This window comes from Eublepharis macularius, chromosome 5 (genome assembly GCF_028583425.1).
Source record: "Eublepharis macularius isolate TG4126 chromosome 5, MPM_Emac_v1.0, whole genome shotgun sequence".
NCBI lineage: Eukaryota > Metazoa > Chordata > Lepidosauria > Squamata > Eublepharidae > Eublepharis > Eublepharis macularius.
The window spans coordinates 154,118,962-154,132,677 of record NC_072794.1 but is presented as its reverse complement, the minus strand read 5'-3'; positions in this window follow the sequence as shown (position 1 = coordinate 154,132,677).

The following is a 13,716-nucleotide window of genomic DNA, read 5'->3' as shown; positions in this document are numbered from 1 at the left end:
CTCTCCCCTCATCAGTATTGTAGAAAAGAGAATTTTAAAAAAATGTTTATGAAACAGAAAAAGATCTTAAAGCTATACTCATAAAAGTGCAAGAAAAAACAGGAAGACAAATTAATGTGGACAAGGAAAGGCGGAAAAGTTAGTTGGGGAAAACAATAGGCATGCATGCAAGACAGAACTTCAAGAGGATGGAGATCTTTTAATTATAGCATTTATTTATTTACTTCACTTATGCCCAGCCTTTCTTCTCAATGGAGAACCAAAGTGGCTTATATCATTCCTCCATTTTATCTTCACAACAACCCTGTGAGGTAGCTATGACTGGCCCAAGCAAGTTTCCTGGCTTTGAAGGAAACTGAAGCTGTGAGACCTTGCAGCTTACATTTTATGGACAGAACAAGATGTGTGCTCCTACATCTTGTTATCTGATTATTTGAAATGGCAGTCTAGAGTGCTTCTTCCTCAGGAGATGTAGTGGTGTTAGCTAGAGTCCTCCCCTCCCACATTTCTGAAATTCCAAGACAGGTAAAGGACCTGGGAGAGACAGATTCGAATCCTTTCCCTCCCATGAAACGCACTGAGTGTTCATATACCAGTCACTCTTGATTAGTTTACCTCACAGGGTTGTTGCGATGATTAAAGAAGGCTGAGAACTATGAGTCTGCCTACACGAGACATCTGACACATGTTCTTCGTGTGTCGGGAGATGCAATGGTAGCTGGGAAGGGTAGTTTAAAAAGACAGAGCTGGCGGCAGGGCAAAGGCTTTGCTATACACTGGAGGTGTGTGAAGGGGCTCTGAAATGCCAGAAGGGAAACGTCAGCCCATTATAACCTCTCCAGGTCCAAGCTCTGGAAGGCAGCTCCAGCCCATTTCCATTTCTCACTTCTCTCTTGTTTGGATCCCACACAGTTTTAGACTGGAGAGGTGAAATTGATAGAGCCTTGGAGGAGGCAAAGGTGAAATTAACAAACCCTCTGAGGAGCGATCTTGGCCAGCTCTGTCTTTTGAAACTATGCTCACTGACTAACATTGTGTCTCCCTACACTGGACAAACATGCACTGAAGCATCTTGTGTAGAGAGACTCTGTGTGTGCTGCCTTGAATTCCTGGAATGAATGACAATGACTGAACAAAGGGCCAAGAATCTCATGATAAACCCAGAGAGTGGAGGGGGGGGGATCGCAACTCCCCTTTGGGATCAGAACACTCTTGCTTTTGAACCAATCATTAAAGTTCAAGTAAATGTAAGAATGGCTTTGCTAACTGAAATACAGATTTATAGGGCCAGCATTTGTGCTGCCAGGAATCCTTCATATTCATTTGCAAACTGATATTTGTTCCTCTTAGAACCTGTCTATTTCTTCTTGTCTATTGGTGGGGTAAATCCTACGTGTCCCTCTTACTGAGATGCAAAGTGCACATTTTGAAAAGACTCAGGCTGCTTCCACATGGGGACTGTCCCCCCATATGGGATGCAGGAAGTCCCCAAATTAAATGGGAACATCTACATGACGATATGCTCATTTTGAACACCAGCACAATGCTTACCCATTAATTCCAGTCATCTTCAGAGGCCTTGCTTCGGGTGCCCCCACCATCAGAGTCTAGTAGGTTGCCAGGTCCTGCTGTGGTCCAAACTGGGGGACAGAGGTGTTGTGGATGTGGGGGGGGGGACTTACCTTGTGTGAGAGCTTTGTGTGGAAGCGCTCCAGAAGACTTCCTTGCCACACTGGAAACAACTTCATTCCATACATGATAAGGAAGTCCTCGGAAGCATGCAGGAGCACGCCCCAGAGCTCCAAGGCCCTTTCCCTACAACTCCACCCCTGCCCCCTCCCCACCAGCCAGGTGGCAGGGGGGTGGAGGCTGGCCGCAAGGGATCTCCCACCCCCACCAGGGAAATAGGATCCATAGAGACTAGATAGGTAGCAAGGGTAACGAAGGACGTTGAAAAAAACCATATTTTGAATTATTGAATATAATTAAAAATATGAATTAGAAACACTGGTATAAAATTTATTAAATCAATTAGAAATACAAAAGTTAGATTAAAAACATCCTCAATATTGTTTTACATGTAAGTACTAAAACCTTGTAAATATATATAATAAAATCATAAAATATAATCGTACATTGCGTTGTCATATGTACAGAACCCAAAAACTCAGATGCATTTTAGCCCAAAGGGCTTCCTCAGTGGTATGAAAATTTCACAAACAGTACCTCATTAATACATTCCATAAAACATACATGACCTAGCACTCGATAAACACAGATAAATTTTAAGGAAATGTGGAGTGAATTCATTAGAATTCTGCCCCAGAACAGCATGAAATAAAGTCAGGGCAATGTATCTAAGTAGAAATTATTATTTCTTTGCCCATAAATCTTATATTTCCAGGTCAAATATATATAAAGTTCAAATCGGAGTGCTGGATACTGAGCAAAAATGAAACCAAAATATAAGATTTATGGGCTGAAATGTGTCTGGGTTTTTTGGTTCTATATATATGGCAATGAAATGTATTTATACCTGTATATTAGTAATTTTTAGTATTTATATGTAGAAGCACATTGAGGATGTTTTTAATCTAGTCTATTTCTAATTGATTTATTAAATTTTATACCAGTGTTTCTAATTCATATTTTCAGTTACATTCAATAATCCAAAATATTCTTTTTCTGTTGTTCCAACCTCCTTGATTACGCTTGGTTTGCAGGGTTGTTGTTATTTCTCCCCTTTTTGTAATCCTTGCTAGACAGGTGGGAACCTGAGAAAGGGCCTTCTTAGAGTGAAACTACATGTGATATGCAGGTGCATATCAGGTCCTGCAAGGTTCCTTGGGAAGTGTAGTCTTTAAAAAAAACAGCTGCTTGATGTGATTCTCAGCTGGGAAGAATCACAACTTGAGGGATTCTCTCTCTCTCTCTCTCTCACACACACACACACACACACAAATCCTTCAGGAGCTCGCTGGGGTGGGGCGACATAACAAGAGGCATGCGAGAGAGAATCTCTCTCTCTCTCTCTCTCTCTCTCTCTCTCTCTCTCTCTCTCTCTCTCTCTCTCTGCTTTTTTCCTGCCTTCAGTTATTTACCTTCTGTTACTTCCTCCCCACTCCCTGCCCCTGCTGTCTCCAAGCTCCTGGAGGAAAACCGATCACACCAGGCCTTACCACAGCCCATGAACACAAAGAACAGCCGCTTGGCCGGGGAGATTCTCTCTTTCAAGAATCCATTCGGCTTGGTTTTCCTTCAGGGCCTTGGAGAGGGGGGGATGTAACAGGAGGCAGGGAAAAAGCCAAGAGAGAGAGAAAATCCAAGATGTGATTCCCTACTGCGGGAACAAAGGGAGGGACTGGGATTCTCTCTTGTGAGCCAAAAAAACTCAGCTTTTTTCCTGCCTCCTGTTACATCCCCCTGCCCCCCACAAGCTCCCAGAAGATTTTTGAGTGAGTGAGTGAGTGAGTGAGTGAGTGAGTGAGTGAGTGAGTGAGTGAGTGAGTGAGTGAGTGAGTGAGTGAGTGAGTGAGGCTCAAAGGGAAAACAATGGGATGTCTGTCGGTAGAGCATCCACCTGGATGCTCCACCCAGCATCTCCATGTCAGGGAATGGAACTAAGTACTGCTTTCAAAATAATGCAAAGTAATTCACTACCACAAGCCAGTCTTCCCTTTCTTTGGCCCTTTAAAGGGCCAATTCTGCTTTCCCTGCTGAGCCATGTAACTTCAGCATGGCTTAGCAGTGAGGGAAAGGAGAGTTCACGGGCTGTGGTAAGGCCTGGTGTGATCATTGCATCTGTACTTTTGCACAGATGTGATGGGGGTAAGGGGATGAGGGTGGCAGCAGTGGAGAGTTGCATGGGGTGAGGCATGTGGATGCTGTTCCCAGCCATTCCCAAGCAGTTTTCTGCTACAGCGATGGCAGGGCTGCATTTTCATGCATTCCCACTACCATGTAGATGTAGCCTCTCTGTCTGCTGGTGCTGGAAAAGTGCTGTTCCCTACCAAACATTCATTCATTCATTCAACTTCTAGCCTGCCCTTCCTGAAAACAACAGCTAGAGCAGTTTCCATAAAAACATAGTTCCAACATAGTTTAGTTCTGCCCACCACTTCCCATAGTGCACGGGGGGAGCCACCCTTCTGCCATGTACAAGATAACCAGTACAAGATAACCATACTGTTCCCCTGCTAACAGACCAGCAGGGAGGCTCCAAGATGGATACAGTTTCAGAGACAGTGCCATAGCTTCACCTAGCAGCACCATCTTCCCGTTCTCTCTAGACTCCTCAACATTGTTTGCTATATGCCTGTCATTACACAACACCTCTTACATTGGGTTATGTGAGCTGAGAATATTTTGCCACGTGGGTTTGTTTCTTTACACAAATTGGTTTGGCTCCAAAGTTTGCTTGAAAAAAAAACCCACTTTGCCATCGTACAGCAATCCTCTGCAAAGCTACAGCAAATGCCAGCAGTTGCTACTTTTATCAGTACCCTGGACTGTTTGCATTGGACCACTTTATCATCCTGGAAAATGACATTTTCATATTTGCTAGCCTGGAGCGTCAGTAAAATTAAGCTTGGCTGAGTAGAGCTATAACTAATATCAATTTTCATTCTTGAATAACAGCTTGAAATTGCCTTCAGGAAAAGGAGGCCTCTGTTGCTTTGGATGAGAGAGGAGGAAAAAAGGTATAATAATCAACTTTGCCTTTGTCCTCGGGCTAAACATGTGGTTAGTCTCACGAAGAGCATTCAACAACTTTACAGGTTCCATCCCTGTTTGATTTAAGCTTTTCGACGACTAACAGTGTGTGAAAGGCGGAAAAGGCTGTTGGCTTGGCCCTGCTCCTTCTCCCAAATAGGAAGCACAAGGTACAGAACTTGGGAATGGTGAATGACCAGCTGTAACTAAGTGCCTGAGAAAATGGAACCCAGGGGCAGGGTGGGGCCTAACTCAACCAAATCCATGATTATTCATGAAAAGAGAAATCTGGATTTGCTGGACAACTCCCACTGAACAGAGACCTGGAATGAATTTGGGGAGGTAGGGCAAAAACTATCTCCAATCCTCATGCTGCACAATTGCTCACAACAAATTCAAATTTAGGTTCTCCTGACTAGAACCCTCTCTAGTACAACTGAAGGGAAGCCATGGCTGTTTCCACATGTTCTTATAGGGATGGCCCACTCTCGGAATGCTGGTGGCTTTTCCCCACGATTCCAGACGTCTCCATTTGCAAAACGCTTGTGAGTTGCTTGGTTTCCATTTTTTTGGTGCCTTTTCTGGGATCTCACTTTCTTTTCTTTTGCCGTGGGCTGACAGAGTGCTTCTTCTGCATTCCTGGGCATGTGAATGGTTAAAGCGCTCTGAGGAATTGTCCAATCACAGCCCAGCTCCTTCCCTAAAGCTCTCAGCATGTAATTGCACATGTGCAGAGAAAAAAAAATTGAAAGGGAGGCCAGTGATGATGACGAAAGTGCCCGACCTCCCCTCCCAAAACTGCAAGGTAAGCACTTTTGGGGAGTGAGTGTGGGAGCTGAATTTTTGGAGCAACTCAGCAAAACATATACAAAAAGCAGGCAAAGGGCAGGAAAGACCGGCTGTGTGGAAATGGGACCCAAGGCCTTTGCAAGATGAAGGTTTTTAACAAAGTTTTTGAAAAAGAACGTCAGTCAAGGAAGGTTTCCAAGGAAGGAAATTTGAAGCACAGGGGAGTTCAGTTGAAGAGATTCTAATCTAGGCCCTGTTATCCTGTCTTTTCAGAAGTTATATTCATACATAACAGGAGCCTTTTAACTGCGTGTAGATCCTTCCAGTATGTGATGTGCCCATGTTGTCTGAACAATAGCATACACCCTTTTGCATGTGAATGTGGATTTCACTGACTACTGGATTTTTTTTAGAGTTCTGGTTTGCTTGTACCAAAGCCCTCCACACATCAAAATACACACGGTCCCTTGTGTATTTGACAGCATCATAGATAGTGCATGCTCCTGAAATGTATGGATGTAGCATCTGAAAGGGGGTCCTGAAATAAGGGAATAGACAAAAAAAAACACCCAAGCAGATCTCAAAGCACAAGAGAGACAGTTGTCCTGTTCACAAGTTACAAGGAATGCACATACAACCCGCATGTTTACATCTGTTTGTAAGAAAGAGAGGATGAGCATTCACTTGACAAACAAAATCGGTGACCAGTTCATGGATAAAGAAGAACATGCGCCAGGGTTGCAACTGACTCATGGCTACCTCATCCATGGGGCTTTCTAAGCAAGAGAGGAGGAGAAGTGGCTTATTTTTGCCTTCTCCCACATAGAATCATAGAAGCATAGAGTTGGAAAGGGTCATACAGACCATCTAGTCCAACCCCCTGCCCAGTGCAGGATCAGCCTAAAACATCTCTGACAAGTATTCATCCAGCCTCTTCTTGAAAACTGCCAGTGAAGGGGAGCTCACCACCTCCCTAGGCAGCTGATTCCACTTTTGAACTACTCTGACCGTGAAAAAGTTTTTCCTAATATCCAGCCGGTACCTTTGTGCATGTAATTTAAGCCCATTGCTTCACGTCCTACCCGCTGCTGCCAACTGAAACAGTTCCTTGCCCTCCTCCAAATGACAGCCTTTCAAATATTTAAAGAGAGCAATCATGTCCCCCCTCAACCTCCTCTTCTCCAAACTAAACATTCCCAAGGCCCTCAGCCTTTCCTCGTAGGGCTCAGTCTCCAGACCCCTGATCATCCTCGTTGCTCTCCTCTGCACCCTCTCGATTTTGGCCACATCCTTTTTGAAGTGAGGCCTCCAGAACTGCACACAATACTCCACAATAACAATCAGTCTTCCTTCGTGATCTCCCATCCAAGTGTTAACCGTGACCTGCCCTGCGTAGCTTCCAAATTCTGATGAGCGTGGGCTAAACTGGGCTATCTGGGCTGCTACCCCGATAAACATGGGGTTTAAATCACACTTTCAGCCATATATGTGTTGAATGTAAATATTAGAATTACTCAATGCACCTACAAAGAAAAACCAAGTGTACACTGTACACGGACTGTGTGTATAGTTACTGAAACTCATGAACAGTGTTAGTATTTCTTAAAATGCAGAAGGTTTCGAAAGATCTAGGCAGCCTAGGTTTACTGTTTTTTAAAAAAAAAGTTTTGAAAATTTAGCTTTTAGAGCAAATTTGAAAATGTATAAGAAGCGAGGTTTGAATCCTGAAACATCCCAAAACTATGGATTTTGGCAAAATATCCTTTCAGGTAGTTCTGCCTTCATTTCTTTAGTGAAAAGGGTTTGTTCTTGCCTATCAGCAGAAGCTGCCGGTTGCTTACGCTGCAGTTAAACTCCTCTGTGCATTAAAATCAATAGGATGAGAAGGGTATAACTGCTCAGCATTGCACGGTTCGTGTGCCTGCACCGTCTATTTCCTTCAGCAGATTTCTTGTGATGGGCCAAATTACACTAGACTGGAAATCTGTAATTGGATCTCCCAACATGTTTGTGACCCTAAGGACCAGCCACCAGGGGGAGGGATTGGATTCAGATCAGGGCAACAGCACTCAGCAAGGAGGCCTCAGTTTTTCATCACACTCTTTCCCCCCACCATCGTCACCATAATTAACCTTGATAGGGAAGAAAAGAGGTGTCCTGTGAGTCTCTCTACACAAGACATCTTACACGGGGATGCTCAAGTGATTTACTTTCTATGTGGTCTTATATTCAAGTGTACTCTGTCTCCCTAGCACTGCATGTGTATCCACAGTGGGAGAGCAAGCGTAAGATCTTTCACTTGAGTGTCCCTGTGTAAGAGTCCCTCTACAAGAGATGAATTACATGAGGATGCTCAAGTGACAGGAGATGCAATATTACCCAGGAAGGATAGTTAAAAAGACAGATCAGAAGGCTCTGTCAGTTTCACCTCTCTAGAGCGGGCAAAGATGGCTCCTCAGAATGTTTGTTAATTTCCTCTTCGCCTCTCTGTCAATTTCACCTCCCCTTTGGGAGGCGAAGAGGAAATAAACCCTCTGAGGAGTGATCTTTGCCTGCACTAGAGAGGTGAAACTGACAGAGCCTTCCAATCTGGCTTTTAAACTCAGCTTCCTGGCTAACATTGTGTCTCCCTTCACTTGAGTATCCTCATGTAACTCATCTCGTGTAGAGAGACTCTAAGATGTCTTGTGCAGAGAGACTCTGTTTTTGCCTGTTATCCTTACCTACCAGGTGGGGAGGGTTTTAATTAGGAAAATGGCATGGGAGGGGGGAAATAACCCACGCCCTCAAGCTCATTCCAGAGCTGGTGCCGTATCTGGGCTTGGTTGCAGGGAAAAGTTAGTATCTTGTTGAAGACATACTAACTTTCCCATGACAGTTCATGTGAAAAAAGAGCCCCTACCCCACCCTCAGTAAGCACCCCTGCTATTGCATCAAGCTCAGCTTCTCACATCAGTGCGATGACAGTGGTTTAAAAGTATTACCCACTGCAGAACACAATCCCAAAGGATTTCCACGTGAGCTCTCCAGATTGCTTAACACTTCTCAGGGATAAAAGCAGTTAAAGTGTCCTACCCAATTCCAAGCTTGCTCAACCCCCATGAGATCACAGGCTCTGAATTTGAGACAAGCGGTGGTGTTAACAGTACGTGGGAGCCATCGATTTCAAGTAGGAGGTTAAAGGAGTTGACATCCGGTTTGGCTACATTTTCTAAGCCTGAGCTCAGTGGGAGAATCAGATCAAAGGGAGCCAGGTGTGTCAGGGATTAGTTTGCCAGCACAAGGAAAGATAAAGTGATCTTCACTAGGAAAGATCAAACTCCCTAGATAAGGAAATCGAGAGGCAGCCAGTGACAGACGGGCTGCACAGCCCATTCTTATCTCTGATGAATAAAAATGGGAATACAATTTCTTTCTCATCAATCACTCGGGCACTTAAGATTGCTAAATGAGGATTTGAATCCAAGTCTTCCAGGTACTATGTACAGATATACAGTGAAAAGAGCTGCACTGCACAGTGCATACACTCTGAGACATTTGTTGTCAACCTGTAGCATGTATTGCAAAACACATCAAGTTGCCTTGTACCGAGGGCCAAATTAGATGTGACAGAGGCCATAGATCCAACCTGTGGACACCAGCACCATTTTAGAGATGAATTCAGCGACTTAAAAATGCTGTGAAGCCATAGTTCAGTGGGACTAGCCAAATTTTTTTCCCATCGGCATGTCTTTTTGAGCTCTGAAATAGTGCCCCCCATGGTTGTTTTGGCACTTAAAAAGGCACAGGGGAGGGAAACAAGATCTCCTGGCCCCACCACACCATAGGCCTGATCGCAATTCGGCTTCCATGGCATTTGTAAACAGCCAAATTCTTAGATAAAATGGCATCAGAATCCATAGGTTGGACCTGTGGATGCCATAATGTCTAGTCTGGCCCTCAGTCAAACCATTTGTCTGTGAAGATCAGAAGGGTCTACTCTAACTTGCAGCAAATCTTCAGGTTCTCAGGTCTTTCCCATCACCAGCTACCCAATCTTCTTAAACTGACAAGCTGGGGATTGAACCTACGACCTTCTGCATCCCAAGCAGATCCTCTACCACTGAGCCATGGTCCATCCCCCATGGTCCATCCCCCATCCAGTGCTGATGTTATCTACAGATGTTGACTGGCAATCTGTTGCTTCTGCCACCACTTCCTTCCCACCATTCTGTTGGAGAATGAAGCACCCTACAGCTAGTTGCCTGAAAGCCAAACTACAAATGACGCCTGACACTAGTTGGACACTTGTTAGCTTCCCTCAAGTTTTGATGGGAAATGTAGGCAGCTTGGCGGAATGTTGGACAAGAGACAGTTGAAAAGTCCATTGGACAGTAGTCGGAGAGCCAAGCTGGAAGACCAGGACGCCTACATTTCCCATCAAAACTTGAGGGAAGCTGACAAGTGTCCAACCTGTGTAAGGCGTCACTTGTAGCTTGGCTCTGAGAAAGGATGCTTTCATCTTAGGTACTCTCCTTTCTAGCAGCAGGAGGAAAGAGGAGGTGGCAGTAGCAGGGGTGAAATGGCAGGTGAGAGGAGAGTGCTAAAAAGTGCCCTGCAGATGTGTCCTTTTTGTCTGTACTTGCTTGTTGTCCCTTCCTTCCTCCTTCTGCATCTGGGAATGAAAACACCTGGCTACAGGGCTCCTCATTCTCCAACAGAGGAGAATGGAACAGCCAAAAACCGGATTCTATCCTGGATTCACTGGTCTGCACACATACATTTAAAAAAGTGCACAGTTCCAGACAGCAGTAGCTTGCAGAGTGAGTCTGTCTGTCTGTCTGTCTGTCTGTCTGTCTGTCTGTCTGTCTGTCTGTCTGTCTGTCTGTCTGTCGTTCTTTCTTACTGAAGTTGAAATCTGAAAGAGAGCTAAAACAAACCTGAAACAATGCATAATCATTTAAACATGAGCCTGTAAACTGTGCAGAAAATCCCAGCCTCCTGCCACTAAATCATGACTTGACTCTATATTTTTCAAGCAGAAACCATTATCACAATGGCTGGATGCTAGGGGGTCTACAGTCTACGGCTCCAGAGCCAAATATGATTCAGTATACTATGGGTCTTTAAAGAAAGAAAATCAAATCTTTAAGATAAAGTATGAGGGGTTGGTGGGATGCTTGAATAACCTATATGTGAAGAGAATGGCAGACAAAGATATTTAAGGGACTAAAGGACTTTTTAGAGATAGTTTATAGAAAGGGAAATGATGGCGTTAAACAGTTGCCAATAACCCAAGAGTAAACTATGAGCAATTTATGCCAGTGCACTAAAGCCATAGCTCGGGATACTCCTGTATATATTTATTATTTATTGAATGCCCCTTCCTAATAAGGGGTTCCTAGGGTTGCCAGACAATGGCTTGTGACAGAGAGGAGATTCAGGGGTGGGGACATGGGGGGGGGACATAATGTCGTATGCACTGCTATCACCTTTGGTGAAAACCCAGAAGTGATGTAGGGTAGCTTGGTCAAAGAGGAAATAGTGTGGGGAAGGGGATACAGGAGAAAGTGAAGTACCTCACCATGCAATCCTCACCATGCAACTGGGCCTAGCTCAGCTGGTACCACACAATTGGGCCATAAGGGAGAGGCTGGGGGGGCTGAAAACAGGGGGGGCAGACAAAGCTGGGTAGGTAGGGAGAAAGTGAGCAGGAAAGGGGGAGGAGGCTATGGGGGAGGGAAGGGAAAGAGCATGTGGTGGGGTAGGAAAAGATGAGATACTTCCCATAAGTCCTTGTGGGGCCCCACTTGTCCCTCTCTAATTTTCAAGGAAGCAAGAGATGTTAGAAATGATGAGGCAGCTGCCACTCGGAAAGAAGGACATCCCTTGTCTGCAGTAAAAGAGCATGTATCTACAATTATTTGTGCCATCACTTCTAAAGTTCAGGGATTCCCTCCCCACACCTGCCTGCTCCAACAAAGCCTGGAAACTGGAGTGGAGAGAATTCTGTTCAAAGAAGGCAAAGAACTACAATTCCCAGGGTTCCTTTAGTGAGCAGGAGTGAATTTTCCGAGCAGTTTGTTTATGATGCAGATCTACTATTGTGGAGCCTGTGCCCTGATATTTAAAGTGAAGACCTTGGTCTTGTAAGATTGGGTGAAGAAGACTGAAGCAGAACAACAGCTGCAATTTGCACATTAGGTGACTCATTTTTTTAAAAAAAATGTGATTAGAGTTGCACAGAGAAAACAATTCATAGGAGAAGCTGCTAAGTTTCAGCCCAGCAGGGTGTTCTCCAATCAAGAGGGTCAGCTGGCAATTAAGGGCCCAGTGAACAGCTGCTCTGGTCCGATTGAATCTCTTTGTCTTGCTGTGGCCCTGAAACTCATCTCCCTGACTGCAATTTACAAGGCACCAGGAGCTCATTTTCCAAACATTGTAAACAACAGACACCCCAAAGGGGCATTGCCTTGATTTCTTCTCCCCATGGCAAATGCAATCCCTAACAGGGAACATGGAGGGTCACATATTCTGAACAAGGAACCCACTTAGACTGGGCCTTGCATTCACCAAGCCGAATGCACAGCACTGATCGTGGATAGTGGCTTGATAAAAAGACCCTCCGCCCAGCTGAGGCTGCAGAAGCATAGCTATGGCTGCCCTGGAGAAAATGGCTGCTTTGGAGGGTGGACTCTGGCATTATACCCTGCTGAGGTCCCTCCCCACCCCAAACCCCACCTTCTTCAGGTTGCATCCCCAAATATCCAGGGATTTCCCACCCTGGAGATGGCAACCCTAAGTGTAGCAGTCACCAGGCAACTGGCAGGCCACAATGCACAACCAGTGAGTTGTGGGCTACTTTGTGGGTCACAAATTGTCCCAGACTCATTGATTAACTCCTGAAGGATTTGAATGTCCTCCCAAAGAAGTTTGCACACTTGAACTTCTATGAGAAAGGCAGCATTATAAAAATACTTAACTTTTCCGATGTTCGATTATTCAAGGGATGGTGTCTGTGACATGATGAACTCCTCCTGACAATCTAATCTCACCTGGTTCCCATCATTTAGTTGCTTTAAAAATACTGGTTCTTGGGAAGGGGAGGGATGGGGGAATGGACTATCTGGATCTATTCCTCGATAGGCATTTCAGTGATAGTTAGGATAGGAATAAACATGGCTGGAGAGGCCCCAGTAAGCTTCATTCAGCTGGTGTGTCTTATCTAAAGACAATTTAGGCTTGCCAGTAATGACTCTTCCTCTTAAACATAAGTGATAACAACCTGTCTAATAAAAGGGCATCAGATACTACCTTCATCAAGAAAAGAAATTGGACCTGATATCCTTGAGGCAAGTGATTTTAATCTCTAAGTTGATATAGGTTTCTTTTCTTGCTGAGAAGACTGGTTTGAAGGAGTGCCAAAAACCCAGAGGCAATTGACCTTCGTAGGAGGCAACATGGAAAGAGTTTTTGGATTATTATTGCTGGAGAGAGAAGCCTCAGTCACCCGGGCACACAATCTTTGGGAAGGTAAAGTGGTAGCTGGTAGCTATTAATTGTTCACTAGCCCAATGAAGTTTTAAAATGGGCAAAGTTAAGAATGTGGGTGTATAAAATTAACACAAACCTCCGCTGTTCCTTTGCATGTTGGAAGAGCTCCAATTTTGGTTTTGAAAGTCGAACACGTGGGCCAAGACACAAATGCAGATCTGCTGTCACTGCACATGCAACTTTGATTCTTGGGGTTGATTTCCTCCCCCCCCCCCCCCGCTTTCCTTGGCCAGATGCCAGATTTACACAGGCAAGTACACACATCCCACACGCATATACTGGTGTGCGTGTTGTTTCATGACTTCGGCGATTGAAGTTCAGGCTGCAAAATGTCATTCCCGCACGGGGAATTTGGGTGGAAGTGAGTAGGAGAGTTGAAAAGCCAAGCCTTCCCAAAGCGGGGTGTCTCCTCCCACCCCCAGTCTAGGTTCTGTTTTCAGAAATAAATGCACTTCAATGCCGTTTGCACATGGCATTTTGATTGCATTCGCGTGGATGGGAGCATTTTTAGCCAGCTTGGAGAAGAGGGACAGAAAGAAGGACTTTCGCGTCCATTGAAATCCAGGCCTCCAGACCCGGAAAAACTCTAGTCACAAGTTGGTGTTTGTATTCTTTCGGTGGTCTTGTTCAGTTTTTATGACCACCAAGATTGGATATTTCCCCATACTCCCCAAGGTCATT